A 6090-nucleotide genomic window follows, 5' to 3' on the forward strand; every position below is an offset into this window, starting at 1 on the left:
TAAAGACTCATTATGAGTACATGAAAAGATGTTCAGCATGACTAGCTGTCAGGGAAATGCAAATCAAAATCAAAATGAGATATTACTTTGCACCCACTAGGATGGCTATAATCAAAGAGATAGGTAAGGAGTATTGGTCAGAATGTGGAGAGATGGGAACGCTCACACACTGCTGGTTGGGAGTATGAACTGGGGAAGCTGCTTTGGAAAACAATCTGACAGGCACTCAAAAGTTTTCACTGAATGACTGTATGACTCAGCAGTTCTATTCCCAGGTAGACATCCAAGAGAAATTAAAATGTGTCCATAAAAATAAAAACAAACAACACCAAAAATCTTGTATATAAATGTTCATAGCAGCATTATTCATCACCAAAAGATGGAGACAACCCAAGTATCCATCAACTGATAATGGATAAATGAAATATGGTATATCCAGGTAATGGAATATTGTTCTGCACAAGAAGAAACCAAGTAGTGATGGACCTTGAAAACATTATGCTAAATGCAAAATACTAGTCACAAATGACCCTATATTGTCTAGAATTAGGAAATCAGTGCAGAGGTACCATCGATGGTGGCTGCTTGAGGCTGGGCGTGCGGTGGGGAGGAATGGAAAGTGACTGCTAATGATCATGGGCTTTCTTTTTAGGATGACAAAAATATTTTAGTATTGATTGTGGTGGTGTCTATACAACTCTGAATATAATAAAACCATTGAAATGTATACTTCCAATGCATGAGTTGTTATGACATGTGGGTTATATTACTAAAGTTATTTTGCACAAAACAGCTATTATGATCATGATAACCCCACATGAACGTATCACCACACTTTGCTCTCAATTCTGCATTGATTCTCATAGCTTCTTTGGGCAGGTGGGGAAAGGATGTGAAGGCCAGACAGTGAGACCATGGAGCTTCCCCAAATTTCAGGGGTTCATTTGGCACCCAGGTCTTCAGGCAACCAATTCCAGACACGCTTGACAGGTCTGTGGTTTCTGAGCTATGTTCTATAGGGTGTCTCCAGGGGACAGTCCTGGGTGGGAGCTGTGGGGTGGGGATAGACATGCCAAGTGGAGTTGCCCATCAGGTCAAGCTCTGGTTCACCCACATGGTTGAATCAAAGAACTTCTGGGGTTAAATCCATATACTGGGTTCATACATAGTGCTGTCTTTGTAAAAAGGGTTTCAGACCCACGGTTCTCAGATTGCAAAGACGATGAACAACACTTCCCTTGACGTCAGACTCCAAAGCACTGATGTTGTGGTGGTAAAAATCAGACCTGGTTGTGAAATGAAATTACAAAAACGTTATGGTAAGAGTTCAATGCCTGGGGAAGGGGTCAGTTCCCCTCCCCTCTCTTAGGCTTTCCCTAGGAGGGTCCCTACCTTTTGCATTGTCAATAACTGCATTCAGAGTCTGACTACTCCCTCCTGAAATGTAATAGATGCCTGTGAAAAGAGCTATTCTTTCTTATCTGTTCTGTGAGCATGCTTTATATTAGAGACCCTGCATAGGCCTTCTGCCACATAGCTTAGGAATTTTTATTTTTAAAAAAGAGAAAAAAGCCCCAATGATAGGATGAGTCTAAGATGACATCAAATAACCTATAAATATTGTAAGAAACTATGGATCAGGACTCAGAATTTTGGAGTGCTAATCTCCTCTGGGCCCCCTGGTGTAAAATAAAGTTTGGTTTCTCCTACATTCCAAGTGCCATCTTGTCATTTCCACAACAACGTATCTTTAGAAAAATGTCCACATTTCAAACAGAGAAGTTATAACTTGGGTTGCTAAGATCTCGTGGCTTTGGTGTTGATTCTTCCCTGAGGGACGTATCTTTAAGGTATGGATTTACAGCGCTAACTGCCAATGAAGGAGTGAGACATATTGCCGCTGGCCAAATGTATTCTGTTGTTAGAAAACAATACAGATAGAGTTTATGAAATTATCAGAGAGCAATGTTACTTAAACTAATATTGTACAAGATGTCCTTGTCCCTAGAAATACTCCCAGACTCATTCAAGACTGTCTTTAGAGGCAAAAATCGTTTCCCAACAAAACCTAAGTTTGTTCTCAATTTGTCTTAACAAGGAATGACATAAGTTTACCAGACAAAGCAGTCCATATTTTTGTTCCCTGTGTTTAATCTGTGCGGACAGAAAGCTGTAAATATCATAAGTGGCTGTAGCCGGCTGGCTGTGGAAGGGCCCATTCGTTAAGAACCAGGGTTTGTTGGTTTCTTGTGTGCTTTCCAAAGGCCAACAGGCTGTTTCCCCCTGACCACTATGAGGCCTGGAGAACAAAAGCCAGGGCCCCAGGAGCCTGTGTTGAAGGCTGACATGACCTTTGACCGCCACTAGCGAGGCCTGGAGGGAAAGAGGCAGAATTAGGCTCCAGTAAACGTTTAATGACAGATCTTGTTAGGGTTAAAAAAACAGCTCTGGCCTCCAGCTGCGACTTCATCTGGAGAGGCCTCAGAGGCCTTCAGCGACAGCCACCCGCGCACCATGCTCAACTGCACCAGGCGCCTGCGAGGCAGTCCTGCGTCTGCTCCTGCGGAGGACGCTCACCCCACATTGGTCTGAGTCCAGTGGAAGATGTATTTCCCCCCTCTGTGCCACCAGCACCCCTCATTCCTCCTGTTGCTTTGGGACGGTTCTGATAGTGGCAAAGCACCAGATACTGGAATTTCTTTTATAAAAAAGTCTACGAAAAAGTGATAGGCATGTCCTTGGCATCTCTAGACTTAGCACCGCGATTCTCGCTCATCAGGAGTCTCCCCAGCAACTCAGGCCTTGCAGTAATTTGGCGTTTTACTGAGGCACGGCGTTGAACACCTGCTGTCTGCCATCTGAAACCCCTGCTCTTGATTCGCCTTGTGTATAGTAAGGCCTTGTGGAAAATGAACCTTGAGGGTGGGGTAGAACACCAGTAAAAGCGGAAATGATGGTGGAAGCAGCTCCTCATCACTGCTGGGTGGGGAGTCCCGCCTCTGCAAGTGGCCTCCACCTGCACTAATTTTTATATCTCTTTTCAATTTTGCTTTGGTTATCTGTGGTTCAGTCCTGTCCTCACTTGAAACCCTGAGAACTCAATTTGCACAAAATCAAGGGGTTATTGCCCCCACCCCAACTCCTGCCACAGCAGGATTTCCAAAGATGCACACGATGCCTGTCGCAGAGGGCATAACATTTTGGTTAATCAACCTGTGGTTTTGGCTTCTTTGGATCCATATGTCACCATAAAGGATAAAGAGGCTCAGTTATAATTGCTCCTTTTTTTTTTTTTTTTTTTTTAAAGAATTAAAACAAAAGCTTCCTGAGTGATGTGGAAGTTTCAATGAATCTGATACATTTTAAAGAACCTATATTCATGCTGGAAATAATGTGGAAAGACACAGGATTGCTCACAGGGAACAGAAGCACCAAAGACATTCTGTGAATCTAGTTCAAAAGATGTATTTTTGAAGGAAGAGATGCAAGTGACAAGATGCCTCTTGGGAACCGTAGGAATTTTAGGGCAAGGGTCACAGTTACATCATAGCATTTCATTCGCTGGACTGCCCATCAATGGCACCATTGGATAGGACACTTTAGATAGGACCGTTGAGTTGGCTTTCTGAGGACAATTGTCTAGGTGACTCCTTTCTCTTTCCTGACACGTATTTTATTGGAGAAACTTTTTTTTTTTTTGTGGTGCTGGGGATTGAACTCAGGGCCTTGTGCTTGCGAGGCAAGCACTCTACCGACTGAGCTATATCCCCAGCCTGGAGAAACTTTTTAATCTGAGAAACAGGAACTCACCCCATAAATTATTTCCACAAGACAGTTATGTCTGTGTTCAAGCTTCTCAGAGGCTGAGAACACTAGTAGTTCTTTCTGGATCACATACCCAGGGGCCCCTGACTCAAGAGGACCCATGCCAACTTGTTACCTTTGTAAGGGGACACTTGGGAACTGGAAAGGTCATACAGGCTCTTGGCATCATACTAAAAAGCTGGAAGGTCTGCTGGGTGCCCACTGGACACCAGGAAATCCTCCCTGGTTCCCTCTTTTTGCATCTATTTTCTCCTTTGTAGCTGGCTCCTAACTACTAAGTCTGCAGCCTGTCCTCACACTTTCCACCCTCTCGGGGCTTTCTAGATCATGGGCTAGTCACTGTTCAAATAAATTAACCTTAGGAGGCGATGTCCATTAGTAGCCTCATTTTACAAATGAGAAAATGCAGGATTCGAACCCAGAAATGCTGGCTTCTAGTCCCTTACCACTGTGCAACATTTGCTTTTGCTGATTACCTACCCCTCTCCTTTTTTAAAACATTCTTCTGCCCTGGCTCCTATGTGCACACATTGCGTGGTCCTTTTCTATCTCTTTGTTTTCTGCTTCCAACACCTATGGGTAATATTTCCCCAAGATTCTTTAGCGTTCTCTTTCCTTTTATCATTATCTATGACGGTTGTCATGAATGACACACACATATTTATCTCTACATTCTGGCACCTACTAATGTATACTCGCTTTTCTTCCTGTCTGTTGAAAATCACCATTTCCAGTTATGACTGCATTATCTAATTCCAAAGCTTACAGAAACACACTTTTATGAACATATAACAGAAATAAAGTTGTTACATCAAAGAGATACCTGCACTTCCATGTTTATTGCAGTACTATTTTCAATAGCTAAGATATGAAGTTCACCAAAGTGTGCATTGATGGGTGAATGGATAGGGAAAATGTGGTAGGTATATAAAAGAGAATGTACTAAGCCATACAAAGAATGTACAGCAGCATGGCTGGAACTGGAGGGCATCATTTTAAGTGAAATAAACGAGTCACAGAATGACAAAGGCTACGTGGTCTCACTCATTTGTGGAAGTTAAATAAGCCAATCTAATAAAATAAGAGAATGAAACAGTGGTCACTAGAGATTAGGAAGAGGACAAGGCAGGATATAAAGAGGTTAAATAATGGCTACCAAGATAAACTTCTATAGGAAGAATTAGTTCTCATGTTCTACAATATAAGGTAATTCAAACTACAATAATTTATAATATATTTTAAAGTAACTAGAAGAGTCTGAAGTTTCCCACAAAGAGAAATGATAAATATTTGAGGGGATGAAAATACTAATTACCTTAATTGGGTTATTACACCTTGTGTTGTATTGTTTTACTGTAAATAGGTACAAATATTATGTCAATTAAAAATTAAAATTAAAAAGGACGTGCAGAAAATGCATCACATCCTAAGTGTACAGTGTGAGGACTTTTCATACAGGGAACACAGTCTTGTAACCAGCACGGAGACCAAGAAGCAGAACATCACCAGCACCCCAGACACACCCCTCCTGCCCACCGTTGCTCATGCCCACTGCAGAGAAGGTTTTTCTGGTTTTGAAATTCAGACGCATATAATCTTATTTATATGCATTTGTGCCCATTTCTTTTTCAGTTGACGTCACATTTACAATATTGCAAGTTATTGCATGTAGAGGTACTTTATTTGTTCTCATCACTGTAATATTTTGTCAGCGGAAATAGCACAAGTTATAAAATCCGTTCTGTTACTGAAGGACATGTTGAATGATTTCCAGTTTGGGATTGTTATGAATAATCCACTTTTGAACACCCTTGTGTAAGTATTTTTGGTGGACATATCTCCTCCTCTTGGATGTGCCAAGGAATGGAATCACTGAACTCTCTTTTTCTTTCTCTTTTTGTTTTTGCAGTGCTGGGGCTTGAACCCAGGGCCTTGTGCATGTGAGGCAAGCACTCTACCAACTGAGCTATATCCCCAGCCCCACTGAACTCTCTATTACCTGTTTTTGCTTGATTTCTTTCAGTCATTGTAAGGATTCTGAGATTCTGCCATATCAGGTGTATCAATAGTTCATCACTGTAATGGAAGAATAGTGTCTCATCATATAAATATGCAGTTATTTATCCATTCATCTGCTGATGGACTTTCAGATTGTTTTCAATTTTTGGCTGTTGCAAATAAAGCTGCTGAGAACAGTCATGTACAATCTTTGTGTGAATATCTATCTATCTATCTATCTATCTATCTATCTATCTATCTATCAAA

Source organism: Sciurus carolinensis, chromosome 13 (genome assembly GCF_902686445.1).
Source record: "Sciurus carolinensis chromosome 13, mSciCar1.2, whole genome shotgun sequence".
In the NCBI taxonomy this organism is placed as follows: domain Eukaryota; kingdom Metazoa; phylum Chordata; class Mammalia; order Rodentia; family Sciuridae; genus Sciurus; species Sciurus carolinensis.